The sequence below is a fragment of the Alosa pseudoharengus genome, unplaced genomic scaffold (assembly GCF_046254945.1).
Source record: "Alosa pseudoharengus isolate Yale_2024_CS ecotype anadromous, Long Island Sound unplaced genomic scaffold, YU_APseudo_1.1 YU_APseudo_1.1_scf_13, whole genome shotgun sequence".
Lineage (NCBI taxonomy): Eukaryota > Metazoa > Chordata > Actinopteri > Clupeiformes > Clupeidae > Alosa > Alosa pseudoharengus.
Window position 1 is genome coordinate 26,071,001 of NW_027468598.1, and position 18,443 is coordinate 26,089,443.

The window sequence follows — 18,443 nt, forward strand, 5'->3', positions numbered from 1 at the left end:
TTGCACTCCCATTGTACCCCAGCTGTAGTGTTTGCAACTTGTCATAACTATGAGGATGAGGTCTGTGGTGTTAAAATGTCACTGATTGTACCTCTCTGTGAGGGCAGTTTAGATATCTCATTCCTGTAGCATTTCTCTGTGAGGGCACTTTAGATAACACGTTTTGATATCTCATTCCTGTAGCATTTCACTGTGTTCATCTGTGGAAATTAAAACATGATATAAGTCCCTAAGGTGGAGCTTAAGGTATAAATGAGCTATCTATCTAGTAGTGCTTGTATTCACAGAACAACAAAAGGTATAGCAGAGTATATAGCTGTAACTGATAGAGTTTCAAACATTGTGAATATGGTTTTAATCAAAACACTTTAATATATAATATTTTATTTGGTATATGTTTGTATGTGGATGTATTTAAATGCTGCTTTATGATGTTACAATTTGCTGTAGCATTACAATACATGTGAAATATGCCTGAAATTATGGGAAACATCTTCACTTTTAAATTCTTTATTCTTTCTGGGCTGCAGGACTCAGGAGTTTACAAGCCTCTGTACTTCTTGTTGGTGTTTGTCCTTTACATCCTCATTATTATAGTCAACTTAACTTTGATCTTTATTGTGACAGTGGATAAAAGCCTCCATGAGCCCATGTACATTTTCCTCTCTCATCTGTGTGCAAATGGACTTTACGGGACTGTTGGTTTTTACCCTAAACTTTTGTTGGACTTGCAGTCTGATATTCACATGATAAGCTACAGTTGGTGCATGATTCAAACATATGTGATTTACAGCTCTGCCATGTGTGAATTTACAGTTTTAACAGTGATGTCTTATGACCGCTATGTGGCAATTTGCAGACCACTGCAATACCACAACATTGTGACTCCACGTGCTGTGTTGAAGTTGCTTGTATTGCCTGGTCTTATCCTCTCTTGTCAGCACTAATAAATATTCTCCTTACTTCTAGACTACCCATTTGTGGATCTCGAATCCATAAACTATTCTGTGACAATCCTTCAATAGTAATGTTGGGATGTTATCAAACAATAGCCAACCGGGTATGGAGTATGATGGCAGTTGCGATTTATCTTTTACAGTTAGTCTTGATTTTAATTTCTTATGCTCATATTGTCCATGTTTGTATATCATCTAGTGAGGGTAGATCAAAGTTCAGTAAAACTTGTGTGCCTCATATTGTGGTTATGGTCATATATATTGTGACTTCATTGTTTGATGTATTATACAGCTGGTATGGTTCAGTACATCTTCCAGTTAGTGTTCGCAATGCATTGGCTATACAATTTCTTATTTTTCCTCCTCTACTGAACCCATTAATTTATGGCCTCCAACTTCCACAAATTCGAAAAGTACTATACAGTCAAAGTTGTAAACACAAAATGACATGTCATCTTAGAAAAAATGGATGATTGATTTTTGTTTGATGAACCATACTGCTTTGGATATCCTGATCTTAAATGAATTTAAATACAAACACATCTTTATTAATGGTGTTGACACACTGTGACCAGAACTCATATTTTTGTTTATTTATTTATTTACTATTGCTCTTACTTTGATTATTTTTTTTTTACTATTGCTTATACTATGTATTTACTATCAATATTATTAACTTATTTTACTTAACCATGATTTGATATTTAATCACAATGAGAAATGAATGTACCTTGAGCAACAGAATTAATAAATGTATCAGAGCTTTTGAACAAAAGGTGACACATTGATTCTGTTTTTTAACTGAGGTAATAATAGACATGATAGAATTTAAACCAGAGAAATGGACATCCACTGCCCCAGCACACAAGTGGTTTTCACAGCTCTTGATCAGTCTTTAAAACAGATTTATGTTGTTTGGTCTGTTTTTGGCTGCATACATGAAGGGCAATGTGAGCATTTTTTTTCCTGGTTTGAGGAAGTACTCAATACTCAGTATTTTTTTCAAGGTTGGGAGGTCTGGAAATGGCTTCTCCATCATCAAGTTATTCAATTAGGCTAAGCTCAAAACAGTTGGTAGGCCTACTGCCTATTAATCTGTAAAAATGTAAAATAGTTAAATTCTGGGTAACACTTTACTTGACAGTATCGACATAAGTGACATGACACATGAGCCCTGATCCTAACCTCTAACCCTAATCCTAACCCTAACTTGTTATGACAAAAAATGAATGTCACTTAATAACAGAAGCGTTACAGTATGTCATAAACGTTTATGACTTGTTTATGATACGTTCATGACAGTGTCATGTCACTCTTATGTCAATACTGTCAAGTAAAGTGTAACCAAATTGTGCTTATTGCACATTTACAATACATTATCACCCAGAGAGAAGAAATGCTCTTTTCTGATTGGCTGGTGGGGTGGCTATTAATTCTGATTAACGGGACACCTATGAAGTAGATCTGGTAAAAAAAGTTTAATCACCGTTCCATATCAATGCTTATGAATGGTAACTAAAACAACCATAGTAGGACGACGGTTGAGCCTGGAAGCAGGCTTTGCAACAATGGAATTAAGTGTAAACAAGCTAACTGTCCGGGCCATAGAAAGTTGTACAAAAACTGAACAAGTCGGCTTCTTTTTAAACAGAACCGCTTGTTTCCTTTGCGTATAAAGGCATGACTATTGCCTATAGTGGCAACCGGGTGATAAGCGGTATAACGACCCTGCGAGGTGTCCTATTACACGGAATTAATGGACTCGGGTGGAGGCAACTCCCCTCAGCTGTGCGTCAGGCAGGGATTAGAAACGGTTCAAAGAACGAAAACGAAAACCGGTAAAGAAAGAAATTTTGTGATGAACGTAATCGAAAACGGGAACAAAAACAATTTCAGCTGTTCCGGAGTGAAAACAATATTTTCAATAATAATATTAATAATAATTTTAAATAACCGGTTAATAACGTTATTTTTCGTTCCAAATAACCTTTCTTGAAATATTGTGGAAATAAAAAATAAATCTTGAAATAAAGTTTTATTCCGGAAGTGATAGGCTTGGCTACCTGCCCGCTCAATGTTCCCCAGACCGCCTGGCTGAAGTGAAACTACTGTTGACACTAGCGAGTAGCCTATAGATCCATATCTTCCTGGTCCTATGCAACTTCACAGTGGTAAGATGCTACATCCAATGTTACATGCCCTTACAAGTTCCTCACGCCACTTGCCATAAATAGTCTAAATGAACAGTAGACAAGGGGTTTGCGATGTGCTGGTTAGCAATCTGACATTGAAAAAACAGTGGTGTAATTAGCCTGCGGATTTGGGGCTAACGGGTCACTTTCTTCCGACCTAACAGATGGGACATCACCAGGAAAATCCAGCCCGAAAGTTTTACATCTACAATCCTGTAGATAATACATCGCACTGCAAAGTAGATGGATGCTCCGACTCCATTAAGAGCAACCATGGAGGAAATCTTTTGCGGCACATCCAGAGGATCCCACAGTGTATGCAGAACTAGAGAGCGCGTCAACTGATACATGATCGACTGGATCAAAGAGGACAGCTGATAGCCAAACAACACTAGACTCTTTAGTGATTAAAAAACCTCGCAGTATATCTGTTCAGTTAGCACCCGACACTTTGAAAGAAGCCTGTCTAGAGCTCGTTACTGCAAATGGTCGACCTTTTTCTCTTATGGAAGATTCTGGTTTCCAGAAAATAATCTCTCCAATTGTAGAGGCGATGGGGAATTCTGTTGCAATCAACCAGTCAAATATCAGGGAGATGGTTATAGATACCGCCAGAATTGAACGTGAAAAACTCTCAGAACAGCTCAGTGACAAGCTGCTGATGTTAAAAATAGATGCAGCAACATGCAGGGAACGCTCTGTTCTTGGAATTAATGCACAGTTTACAGATGGTCAGCAAATAGTGCTGAGAACTTTAGCAGTAAGAGAACTTACAGAGAAGCACACTGGAAGCTACATCTCATCGATTGTTCGCGGAGTTCTTGGGGAATATAATTTAACACTTCAGATCTATTCAGTCACAACTGATAATGGGGCTAATATGATCGAAGCTGTGTCATTGATGACTGAGATGTAGGGAGAGGAGATCCAGGGGATGGATGACGAAGATAGTGAGGAGGGGGAGAGTGACTTGGATGACGGGTTTGAGGTAGAGTTTGACACTAGTGAGCTGCATGGGCGTCCAATGCTTCGAAGTGTAAGATGCGCTGCCCACACCTTACAGTTAGCAGTACTGGATGCCTTAAAAGATAGACAAGTGTCTAATCTCATAGCAAAAGCCAGGCACGTCACTAAAAAACTTAGAACGCAAACTGTAGATGCCGTGCTAAAGAGAACGGGTCACAATAGAGCCATCATCTATTGCATAACACGATGGCATTCAACCCACGATATGCTAGAGCGACTTTGTGAACTCCGAGCTTTCTGTGAGAATATGGCCCCTAGCATCCCAGAGCGGCATCTTAGCGTAGCGGAATGGCAGGAGATCTCTGTTTTAGTAGATGCATTGAAACCTGCCAAAATAGCAACAAAATGTCTACAGTGCGACCAGTTAACAGCAGGAGATTTCTGTGGTGTGTGGCTAAAATGCCAACTCGAAACAGGTAAGGTGGAGTCCAGATTCGCTAAAACCTTGTCAAGCTGTCTCCAGCGCCGCAAAACGATGCTGTTCGACAATGTAGCTTTTATCTCTGCCGTTTTTCTCGACCCGCGTTACAAAGTCCTCCTAAGTGACCACCAGACTGACGTGGCTAAAGTCCACCTCACTAGAACGTGGGAAATAATGCAGGCCCTGGCATCCACCAAACCTTCTCCTCAAACCCCGTCATCCTCATCTGAGGAAGAAGAAGACGAAGTAGATAGTTTACTTCAACAAAGGGAGACAGGTCGCAGGACAGTCCCAAGCGTTTCACTGTCCAATTTCTTAGACGTCTATGCTAGAGAGGCTAGACATAAAAGAAGCGAAAGCATCTTTTCTTATTGGGCTTGCATGTCTAGCGCAAACCCTGAGCTATACAAACTTGCAATGAGTGTGCTGCCTGTACCCGTTACCCAGGTCAGTGTAGAGTGTGCCTTTTCATCTCTCAAATATATCCTGTCTCCTTTGCGCAGCAATCTGAAGGAGAATGTTTTGGAGGACATACTTATCCTTAAACTAAATAAGCAATTTGGTATGTAAGCTATCTGTTGTCTATTTAAAATAGCTCTCGAGTTATAGAAGAGAGTAGGCCTAGGCCTCTGGACATGAGTTGTGTTTATTTTGCGCGTAATGGAGAACGTTTTGTTGGAGATGCTTTCCGAATTAGTTTGAATGTGACCGGCTGAGTTTGTTGTCATTTTGTTTTGAATAGCCATGGGTCTAGGCTGCTGCATTTTCTTGCTTTCCTTTTTTTGAACGGACTTCCGTTCGAAAGACATGGCCATGTTTGTGTTTAAATGGTAGCCTGCAGCCTAATTTCATGTTGCCGACTGTCGGAAAGGAGGAACCTTTTGTACGGAAACAAATAAAATTTAACTGCAAGGTGATATAATGTTGTTTCATTATTTATTATTCTTATTATAAGTTGTAGGCAAACTTTTTAAAAATAACGTTATTAACCGTTCTTTTATAATCGATAACCAGTTTGGGCAGCCGTGGCCCACTGGTTAGCACTCTGGACTTGTAACCGGAGGGTTGCCGGTTCGAGCCCCGACCAGTGGGCCGCGGCTGAAGTGCCCTTGAGCAAGGCACCTAACCCCTCACTGCTCCCCGAGCGCCGCCATTGTAGCAGGCAGCTCACTGCGCCGGGATTAGTGTGTGCTTCACCTCACTGTGTGCTGTTTGTGTTTCACTAATTCACGATTGGGTTAAATGCAGAGACCAAATTTCCCTCACGGGATCAAAAAAGTATATATACTTATACTTAAACTTAATAATTAGAAGAGAAGCCTAGGAACACTGGAACGGAACAGAAAAATAAAGTTTCTGGTCAGAACGAAACGAAATGAAAAATATTATCGTTTATAATCCCTGGCATCAGGGACTGCTTTAGCCCCTCACCCTCGTCCATTAATTCCGTATAACAGGACACCTCAGCGGCCGTTATCCCTTACATATAAGAATATTCAATATTCATTGTTGAATACAAGATGGCGGCGCGTGCACACGCAGCGACCTCTCTCTGTCCCAACCGAACGGTGTTTTGTTCGTTTAAAAAGTGTTTGTCCGAAAGTTTTACGTGTTCGTCTCGTCTTACTACGTCATACAGCAGGCAGTTTCTACTGGACATCTGCAAAAGCAAGTTTTGCAGCGTTCTGGACTTTGCAACAGAGACGCTAAAGGAACTCGGACTACTCCGGCCTGCAACAACACCGGACTCGCCTGCTACTCCTCCCCCGGAAAGAAAGCGTCGGAAGCGGTGTGCGAGGAAGCAGAAGAGGGGCAAGCGCGGAGGCGTCTGGGCCAGGCTAGCGGCCAACCCAACTCGCCCAGCCATACCATCCATTCTCCTGGCAAATGTACAATCACTGGACAACAAAATGGATTACATACGACTGCTGAGATCAACGAACCGGACAGTGAGTGACTGCTGTGTGCTCGTCTTCACTGAGACTTGGTTAAATGACAACATTCCGGACTCTGCTGTACAACTGGAGCTGCTAGCATGCTATCGAGCAGACAGGGCCATTGTAAAGGGAGGAAAATCACGAGGAGGAGGAATCTGTGTTTATATCCGTGACGAATGGTGCCGGGACACTGTAGTAGTATGCAAACACTGCTCACCACTGGCGGAGTTAATGATCATAAAGTGCCGTCCTTTTTACCTGCCAAGGGAAATTACTGCGATTCTGCTAGTCGCAGTATACATCCCGCCTACCAACAATAACAGCGATAGGAACACGGCTCTTAGTGAACTGTACCAGGCTGTCAGTGAACAACAGACGGCACACCCAGACGGTTTCACCATCTTCGCTGGAGATTTTAACCATGCAGATCTTAAAACTGTTCTTCCAAAGCTACACCAGCATGTTGATTTTCCAACAAGAGGAGACAACATCCTGGACCTGGTCTACACTACACACAAAGGAGCATACAAAGCCACCCCCCTCCCCCACATTGGACTTTCTGACCATATCACTGTTATGCTAATGCCTGCATACAGACAAAGAGTAAAAGCAAACAAACCGGTTCGTAAGCAGGTAAAAGTGTGGCCTGAGGGAGCCTCCGATGCTCTTCAAGACTGCTTTGACACAACAGACTGGGAAATGTTGAAGCAGGCAGCCACTTACAACAACCAGACAGACATAGAGGAGTATACAGACACTGTACAGACACTTACATCACCAAGTGCATCGATGATGTGACCCACACAAAAGACATCATCACTCGGGCTAACTGGAAGCCATGGCTGACAGGGGATGTCCTCAGGCTGCTGAGGGCCAGAGACAAAGCCTACAGAGCTGGGGATGAAGCTGGCATGAGAACAGCGAGAGCCAACCTGTCCCGTGGCATCAAGGAAGCAAAAAAGGAATACACTCACAAGATAACCACCCACTTCAAAGACAGCAGGAACGCACAAAGCCTATGGCAGGGCATTCAGGCCATCAAGAACTACAAGCCCGCGCCACAGAGCTGTGAGAGCAACATCCCTCTGCTCAACAATCTGAACCGCTTCTTTGCTCGCTTTGAAGCACAAAACAGCACTTGCCCACAGAAGACCCCTCCCCCTCCACACGAACAGCCCCTGTGCCTCTCTGCCGACAGCGTGAAGAGGACACTTGCTGCTATCAACACCCGTAAGGCAGCAGGCCCAGACAACATCCCAGGTCGTGCGCTGAAGGACTGCGCTGAGGAGCTTAAGGATGTCTTCACAGACATCTTTAACACTTCCCTGAAGCAAGCTATCGTCCCATCATGTTTCAAAGCTGCCACCATCATACCTGTGCCGAAGAAAACTGCTCCATCCTGCTTCAATGATTACCGCCCCGTGGCACTGACACCCATCATCATGAAGTGCTTTGAGCGGCTTGTCATGTCACACATCAAATCCATTCTCCCCCCCACCCTGGACCCCTTCCAGTTTGCATACCAAGCCAAACGGTCCACAGAGGATGCAATCTGCTCTGCCCTCCACCCAGCCCTCACCCACCTGGAAAAATAGACTCATATGTGAGATTGCTGTTTATAGACTTCAGTTCTGCATTCAACACCATAATAACAACAACTCATCTGCAAACTTGACAAACTGGGACTCAGTACCTACCTCTGCAACTGGCTACTGGACTTCCTCTGTCAGAGGCCTCAAGTAGTACGTGTTGGCAACAATATCTCAAGCAGCATCACACTGAGCACGGGGGCCTCCCAAGGCTGCGTGCTCAGTCCACCAACCTACAGCAACAACCACAAAGTGAAATTTGCTGACGACACAACTCTGGTGGGTCTCATCACCAAGGGCGACGAGACTCAATACAGGTTGGAGGTCGACCTTCTGACCACGTGGTGCAGGGACAACAACCTCCTGCTGAACGTGAGCAAGACAAAGGAGATTGTTGTTGACTTCCGGAGAGGTTACACCCACGGTGCTGTGGTGGATAGAGTGAGCAGCACCAAATTCCTGGGGGTGCACATCAGTGAAGACCTCTCCTGGACCACCAACACTGCATCACTGGCAAAGAAAGCTCAGCGCCGCCTCTACTTCCTGCGGAAACTCAGGCGAGCAAGTGCTCCACCAGCCATCATGACCACATTCTACCGAGGTACCATTGAGAGCATCCTCTCCAGCTGTATCGCTGTGTGGGGCGGAAGCTGCACTGAATACAACAGGAAAGCCCTGCAGCGCATAGTGAACACAGCTGGAAATTTACACCACCCACCTCACCCGCAAGGCGACCACAATTGTGAGTGATGCAAGTCACCCCGCTCACAATTTGTTTGATCTACTGCCCTCTGGGAAGAGGTACAGAACCCTGCGCTCCCGCACCACCAGACTCACCAACAGCTTCATACACCAGGCTGTTAGGATGCTGAACTCTCTCCCCCCTCCACCCTCAGCTACATAACATCCTGGACTTTGGACCCAAAATGGCTGCCTTGCACTACTCCACTTGCACTACTCCACTTGTACACTTGCACACTTTGCAACTTGTTGTTGTTGTCCTGTTGTCCTGAAAACACTTCTGAACACTTCTGCTGCTCTTACATAACTTGCACCACTATGCCACTTGCATACTTAGGTCAAACAGAACTACCTCAGCAATTTATTGGCCTGACTTTTGCACTAATATATTGACTGTCTACTGTATGCACAATTGCACAATTTCAACCCAAATTTTGCTGCTCTTATTTCTTCATTGTATGTGCCTTCTTATTTACTTTTTATATTGTTTAGGGACCGTTCGTTATTTATAAACGGGGTCACCGGAGGGATTTTGAGTGTTTCAATCAAAAGTTGCATGACCCTCCCCTGCCTGCAAGAAAATTTTCAACGACCCTTCAGCAGTGTTTTCAAAAAACACATCGACGTAAGCTACCTTTCTAAACTCACCCTCTGCTTTCTGATCTTACACATCACACTTCACCAAGATGGTGGCCATTTCAGTAGATTTATTCACTAATTGTTGTGGAAACACAATAAGCATGGAAACTAAATGCACACTTCCTGCAACTGCATTAGCCTAGGCTACTTGAAATAAGTTACTCCTCTAGTAAGTATTCACATGAAATAAAACAATAAAACATTGAGACCATTCAACAAAGCACACTGGGTAATAACAAATTCAACACATGAAGTTGTTGCTATGGACTCGTCTCTAGGCTTCCTCAGTCATTGTAAAGCTGCCGAAGCTGAAGATTATCCAAAACTCAATTTCTCAGACGAGCGTCAATTTGGGAGCATGCTACACTCCTTCCTTCTCAAATGACTTGAAAAGGCCGTTAGAAACAATTTCACAAATAATCACAGGGACCGAAAAATACCTAACATGGCAACTTTTTCCGGGTTTAGGCCTATCATTTTTACTTTTCCCCGCTGTCTTGCCGTTTTAATATTTTCCCGTAGAATATCCCATATTACTGTAATACTCTCATAACATTAGTCCTGCATTCTGGCCTGTCTCTGTGTTGTCCTGTTGATACCTCTTGCCCTTCCAGAGAAACAGATGTATTCAAATCATCGTTTTGCTTGCTTGAATTTGAACTTGATGTTATTTGAAGTGATTTGAAGTGATGTTAACCTACAGAAGGCCTATTTAAGTTAACGACGTGGTGGTCGTGAGAGCACGATTCATTGGCGCTTGCAGTGTTCGGCCATAGGCTATGTCTACGTGCGCACCTGCCAGGCTAAGAGCCAAAGAAATCCCCCTGTATATTCACTCCAAGTTGGCCTACCATAACTTACCAACTCTACACTGTAGACCATAAACTGGCTATTTATATGACCAATGTATTTGTTCAACTTTATGAAGCAGAATTACGCACTGCTACTTGGAACGTAACACATTTTTGTTGGAGAGAGAATGACAGCGATTAACAAATTGCACTTGTTGCTGGTTACCAATAAATAGGGCCTACTACTATATATTTTTGCAAACAACAAAAACAGAAAGGATGGAGCTCAGCAAAGCTAGAGATGGGCAGAAACAAGGTCAATTGGTAGAAATGCTAATCAAAACGTTAGGAGCTGGATGTGTGGATGAATGAAGCACAAGTATGCTTTATAAGCATGCACACTGTTTAAAGTTAGGCTAGGCTACACGGTAAACTACAGGTAAAACAAAGTTAAATTTAGCTTTTTTAGGGCTGGATAAAGTAGGCTAAGCTACTTTGTTGCTCCAACCTTCCAATGTTAATGGGGAGGGATGTTGACATTTTCCGTATTTTGCGTGAGAAACCCGGGAAATCTCCCTTATTTTCATTGTTCAATGTTGACAGAGCTATAGAACGAAATAGAACGTTATATGGCGACAGAAATCAACAATCAAAAAAGCCACTTTGATTTTTTGCTGTTTTCATTAATACAAAAGATGGGTGACCCCCCCCTCCTAGACAAAAAAAAAGTTAGGTGACCCTCCCCTCAACAAAGAATAAAAAGACATGACCCTCCCCTATTTTCCTCCGGTGGCCCCGTTTATAAATAACGAACTGTCCCTTACTTGAATGTTATGTTTGTCTGTGGACTTAATTGGTAAAATATGTCTTGTCTCCACCGTGGGATAGTGGGAAACGTCATGTCAGTCTCTTTGTATGTCTTGACATGTGAAGAAATTGACAATAAAGCAGACTTTGACTTTGACTTTGAATACATCATAGGTCTACCTATGGGCATGTAATGTAAATGTTGGCTTTTCCCGTTATACACTTTATACTCGGTTACACTTTACTTGAAGGTATCTACATAAGACTGACATGACACCGTCATGTAGAGGTCTGCACTCCCGCGGTAGACCCGGGGGTCCTGACGCAAAAGAGTGCGGCGCGGGACAACTTTTGAAAGCTCTTTGCGGGAGCGGGCGGAATGAGAGAGGTGCGTTCGCGGGTGCGGGACAAACTGATGATTCACTGCACTCCCGCAAATGAAATATGTGCGTAAAATTAAATATGGAAATGATTAAAGTAGTGTTCATAACTATAGTTCAGCTGGATGTTCTGTTAGGCAGCATTAAAAAACGGGGTTTAAGCATAACTGACGGATAGCAGGCCTATAGCCTATATTGTCGTTTACGTGGGTTCTGATCCCGTGAGGGAAATTTGGTCTCTGCATTTATCCCAATCCGTGAATTAGTGAAACACACACAGCACACAGTGAACACACACTAATCCCGCAGTGAGCTGCCTGCATCAACAGCGGCGCTCGGGGAGCAGTGAGGGGTTAGGTGCCTTGCTCAAGGGCACTTCAGCCGTGGCCTACCGGTCGAGGTTCGAACCGGCAACCCTCCGGTTACAAGTCCGAATCGCTAACCAGTAGGCCACGGCCGCCCCCATTTGTTCCTGCTGCTATATCTTTAAAGCAAGAAGCGTCTGTGTGTCTGTGGCACGCATATCTCGTTGACCATTTGTCAGACTGACCTAAGATTTCATATGTGGCTCGTGCGTGGCACAAAAGTGCACTCTCGATTTTGAAGATTTTTGAATGCATATTTCAAAATATGCTTATTTACGTAGGACGTTTATCGCTGCACTGCACTGTTTCTAAGGGGACCAGTTTCAGGGGAGCTCCACCCCATGGATCGTCTTTTATGCTAAAGACTGTTTTTGAGTCACATCATTGCAAATTTCAAACAATGATGCATCATTACACAAAATGGGTTGTCTTCAGTATTAGGAAGTTATTCAGTAAGCTTAATACACATTTAGCCTTAACTCAAAACAGTTGTTAGGCTTATATCATTCTGATCTGTAGAAATGTCACATGCAGCCATGCCTAAATTTATTATGACCGCCGTGCAGTGAAACGGCGGTCATATAGGTTTAGTCAGATTTTTTTTTTTTTTCGCATGCCCAATTTTCCGTCAAGGATTCCCGGGACACTGAAAGACCGGGGTACACGAAACTTGTTGGGCATGTAGCCCCACATGGATAGCATGGAACCATCGTTTTTCGTTTTGATATTTGCCTCCAGGGGTCATGCTAACCCATTCCATATGCACACATGTGCATAAACAGATACAAATGCACACACATGCATTCACAGTAATCATACGTATGACACATACTCACACAGTAGACATATGTACGCATGCATGCACATGCACACACACAGGCACATACACAGGCACACACACAAGCACATGCACACACGCACACACACACGCACGCACGCACGCACACACACACACACACACACACAAACATAAACATGTGCACGTACACAATTTCTCAGAATTATGAACAGGCAAGATGGGGGTGGGGTGGTATAAAATGTATTTTACATGTGAAATCAATGAACTAATCATGTTTTGATACTTGTTGTCTAGCAGATACCAGTGAGAATTGAGTGTGCATAATGCAATTCAGTGAGACAGTTAGAATCATATATGCTCTGCCCTCCATCCAGCCCTCACCTACTTGGACAATAAAGACTCATGTGAGAATGCTGTTCATAGACTTCAGTTCAGCATTCAAGACCATAATACCACAACAACTCATCAGCAAACTGGACAAGCTAGGATTCAGTACCTCCCTCTGCAACTGGCTGCTGGACTTCCTGTTGCAGAGACCACAAGCAGTACGTGTCGGGAACAACACCTCAAGCACTCTGACCCTGAGCACGGGGGCCCCTCAAGGGTGTGTGCTCAGCCCCCTGCTCTTCACACTGCTAACACATGACTGTACAACCACTCACAGCTCCAACCATCTGGTGAAGTTTGCGGACGACACAACACTGGTGGGCCTCATCACTAAGGGCGATGAGGCTTACTACAGAGAAGAAGTAGACCTGCTGGCTAAATGGTGCAAAGACAACAACCTCCTGCTGAATGTCAGCAAGACCAAGGAGATTGTTGTCAACTTTCAGAGAGGCCACAAACAACTGCCACCACTGTCCATCGACGGAGATGCTGTGGAGAGAGTGAGCAGCACAAAATTCCTGGGGGTGCACATCAGCGACGACCTCTCCTGGACCACCAACACAGCATCACTGGCGAAGAAAGCCCAGCAGCGCCTCTACTTCTTGCGCAAATTGAAGAAGGCAAGTGCCACGCCTCCAGTCATGACCACATTATACAGAGGGACCATTGAGAGCATCGTGTCCAGCTGCATCACAGTGAGGGACGGAAGCTGCACAGATCAGAACAGGAAGACCCTCCAACGCATTGTTAACACAGCTAAGAGGATCATTGGAGCACCACTCCCCTCCCTGCAGGACATTTACACCACCCGCCTCACCCGCAAAGCACTAATGATTGTCAAGGTCACAACCCACCCTGCACACGAACTGTTCAGCCTCCTGCCCTCTGGAAAGAGGTACAGGAGCCTCCGCTCCCGCACCACCAGACTTGCAAATAGCTTCATCCACCAAGCAATCAGGATGCTGAACACTCTACCCACTCTCCCATCACTGACAGCCCCCCCACCCACCAGCCAGCCAGGAACCTAGGATCCTGTCTACCCTAACCCCCCCCCCCCCAGGACCGCCCTGTGGAACTGCACTGTGACTGCGCAGCCTAACGTGTTGCTCCTTCACATCAAGCCTCATATACTTGAAATGACTGCATATATACAGTACACACAAGCACAAGTTTAAACTTAATGTAAATGTTATCATTGTTATTTATCACTCTGCCACAATGCTGCTGCTACTACTACTCTGTCAGAAGGTTACGCTAGGACTATGTAAATATACAACACAACTACCTCTATTTTTTTTATATATGTTCTATATTTCAGTCTCGCACTTTAATTTATGTTTATTGTCTATGGCTATGTCTATGTCTAAAGTATGTCTATGTCTGTATTTAAAGTATGTCTATGTCTGCATGGGAAAGTAAGAAACGAAATTTCAATTCTTTGTATGACCAGTGCATGTAAAGAAATTGACAATAAAGCCGACTTGACTTTGACTTGATATGCCTTTCAGCGTGACTTATTTTTGTGGAAAAAATGTGCTGGACTGGGAGGCGGTCATATTTTGTACCGCTCTGCGGTACATCTAGTTACACATGTATAAGATGCCACATTAATTATAGGCTAATTTATTATAATATTCAGTATTCATTATTGAATGCCTAGTTGGAATGATGTTTTCCTATCATCTTATTTTTAAAGCAGGTGCATGTAATTGGGCTACGGGTTTTTCAGGAATGGCATGTTTGAACGGGCACTGCACTAGTTGTCAAAACTCAAAATCGAAAGCATGACAGAGGAAGAGGGAACCAGACTAGGCCTACTTCAGTAGTTAGCCTACATTCAGAACCAAGAAACTGACATCTGGAGTCTTTCTCAGGTGTGTGTGAAAAATCAGTCCCACACAGACCTCTACCGTCATGAATGTGTCATGACTTAACGGTTCTGTCACTCGCTTCTGTCAAGTGTCATTCAGTTCTTGTCATGACAAGTTAGGGTTAAGTGAGGAAAAGATGCTTCTCTAAGAGAGGAAGGGGTTAGCCTTTGGGTGCACAGGCCTATTGGGATACAGCTATGGAAAAATAAGGAAGAAAGTGAGATGGGAATGTGCTAACTGAAGAAGGGAAAGGCTTGTTCTAAACAAACCATAATAATGATACCAAGACTAGTGTGTAAAAGGGTAAAGGTGTAATAACTAAATAATATTTAATAATAAAATTATAATAACAAGAGTTCAATATTTCATGCAGAAAAGAGGGAGTTGGGAGGGGTTAGGTTAAGGATTAAGTTTAGGTGAGGGAATAGTGTAGACTATTTGAGGTTGATATTTAAGTGATTATGTCAAAGTGCTCAAAACAAACCAAGCATGATACAAAAACGTAAAAACAAACTCAAATCCAGTGCAATACACAAACTGAATAATAAAGGGAAAGGGAAGGGTTAACATAATAGAAAAAAGATTGGTTAGGAATAATAGAAAGTCTCAACCTCAGTAGGGATTAATGGGGAATATTAAACAGGAAGGGTGGGGGGAAGGTGGACTACAAGAAAATAACAAATAATGGATAGGAATTAGACAAAACATAGATCAAATACAAACTGAAAGCTGTGGTGTGACATGTAGACTAGCCAAAGAAGAGGGAAAGGGGGTAAACAGTAATTAAAACAGTGAAATTAAACTTATGACTGGAGAGAAATAAATGTTTGAATGCCTTAATTGAATTGAAAGAAACCCAGAAAGAAAGAAAGGGGAGAGTTTTAAGGGGTGGGCTGTGTAGTTATTATTCATTTGAACCAAGTAGATGTTGAGTGAGGAGTTTCTGGATCCAGATTCTCTTCTACCTTTTCCTTTGTGATGGTGACCACCCTATGTTATTTTCTAACCCACAAAAACCCAAATAAGAAGTGTCGCAAATTTGAAAGTGCTGAACTTTGTGTGTGGTGTGAATGTTCTGGGAAATATTATAAAGATGCTGTGGGAGTTGAATTTGAAGGGAGTTGCCAATTTCAACTATATACTGTAGGTGACATTCCAAAAAATAATATAAATTGCATCGGTGGAATTGAGGGATAAGGAAGGGGTCATTAGGTGCTGAACGGTGTGGAGAGTGTCTAGAAAAACAGGAAGGAATGAGAAGGTCCTTGAGGTTTTTATTTTTCCGGTAAACTGAAATGATCTTGTGAGAAGAAAATGTAAGGTGAAGAGATTAAGTGAGTAAAGTGTTGTTTGAAAATATGCTGTAATGGTTGTGATGTGTAAGAGTAAGTGGTAATGAGTGGTATCAGTATTGGGGGGGATCAGGAAGTGGGATAGAGGAATGAGAGTTTAGGGTTGGGGTTAGGGCCAGGGTTAAGGAGGGGAGAATAGGGTTGGGGTTAGGGTTATGACATTGTCATGTCACTCTTATGTAGATACTTTCAAGTAAAGTGTTACAATATGGTACATTAAAATGGTAAAATTTTTATATTGACATACTGTATATATTGTTATTGTAAAAAAAGAACATGACAATGACAATGTGACAATATTGACATAATAAAATTGCAATACGTTATATATACACAAAAGTGGTGTGCAAAAATGAGGGATGTGTCATCGGTCCACCCTAAGCTACTGCATACATGAACAGAATATCAAACAGTTTTCAGTTGCCTGCCACTGTTGCAGATATCACATATAGGTATCCCTTAAATGTTTGTACATTTCCACACATTTCCAACATAAGGAAGCAGTATGTGTCATGAATTATGTGACTGTTGTTCCACAGTGTTTTTGTTTGATGCCTGTCACATGTTCAGATCACATGTTCTCATTATTGATTTGTTAGTTTCACCTGAGCCTTGTTAAGTTGCCTATTTAAACCCCCTGTTGTTTTGAGTTCTTTGCTCAGTCTTGAGTTGACACTGGTGCAGTCCTGTAGACTAGCCGTTCCGTGAGTTTTTCTCAGAGTGTTTCCCTGTGATAGTTTGCTTGTAACTGACCTTACCTGCCTGTTTTCTGGATTACGAGTTTGCCTGCTACTTTTGGATTGTTCACTGTTTTCTGACTGTTTTGGATTGGACCTTGCCTGGATTGGACCTTGGATTTTGCCTGTTCCCTGTTGGATACCTTTGCCCTGCTTTTCAAGTAAAAACCTTGAACTGAGTTAACGTGTGTCTCTGCATTCTGAGTCTCAACACACCACCTTGTGGCACCGAGGTAGGGCTCCCGCCTGCTATGCGGGAGACCCGGGTTCGATTCCCAGACGAACCTAACAGCAAGACTGAGCCCTGGACGTAGACTCAGCAGAGACCCAGCAGGCACAGCCGAAGCCGCAGACACCGCCTCCCCGTCCTTCGACCATGGAGCAGATGTATGCAGCGGTGGTCAGTCATGATGCTACGGTGCTTCGTCACGAGGAGTGACTACGGGCTCATGACAGTTCCGTTAGCCGCCATGAACAACTTCTCCACCAGATCCAAGGGACATTGACCACATTAGTCAATCGTTCTCCTCCAGCTCCTCCTGTCCCTCCAGCTCCACCGGTTCCAGTCCAGCCTGCCTGCGAGCCTCGTCTGCCTACTCCCGAGAGATTTGACGGTGACCCAAGAGACTGCAGGGGGTTCCTGACCCAGTGCTCGCTTACCTTCGAGCTCCAGTCCTCCACCTTCCCTACTGATCGTGCCAGGATTGCTTACATCATCACCCTTCTGACAGGAAGGCCCGAGCTTGGGCTACTGCCATTTGGGAGCAGCAAGGTCCTTCCTGTAACAGCTACCAGGACTTTACTGCTGAGATGCGGCGAGTATTCGACCATCCAGTTGGAGGGAGAGAGGCTGCCAACAGGTTGTTCCAGCTGCGTCAGGGCAACTCTAGTGTGGCTGAGTATGCTGTGCACTTCCGCACTTTGGCGGCAGAGAGCAGGTGGAATATGGAAGCACTCATCGCCGCTTTCCATCACGGCCTGTCTAATGGCATTAAGGATGAACTGGCTACAAAGGATCCGGCCACAGATCTCGAGTCCCTGATCGACCAGACTATTCGGCTTGACATGCGAGAGAGGAGACGTGAACGACAACCAGAGCTTTAATCCACCCACAGAGCCAGTGCCCCAGCCTCGAGTCCACTGCAGGGGTTCCAAGAGTTCCAGAACGTGTCCCCTTGTCCAGAGGAACCAATGCAGCTAGGAGGCACCCGACTTTCCCAAGCCGAACGAAACCGCAGGATGAGGGAAAGATGCTGTCTCTACTGTGGGAAGCCGGATCACTTTCGCTCATCTTGTCCTGAGCTTTCGGGAAAAGTGCAGTCCCGTCCAGGAGGGGGAGTACTGTGACGGGAGCAACTCTTACTCCCACAACTTCTACCACGTGCCTGCGGATTCCAGTCAAGATTTCCTGGGGACATCAACATCACCACACCCTGCAGGCTCTCGTGGACTC

General features: G+C 43.8%; 1 pseudogene; it reads left to right on the forward strand.

Annotated features, from left to right (window-relative positions):
- Nucleotides 1-482: 482 nt before the first annotated feature.
- On the forward strand, nucleotides 483-17,602 carry LOC143121373 (olfactory receptor 5F1-like; annotated as a pseudogene).
- Nucleotides 17,603-18,443: the final 841 nt, after the last annotated feature.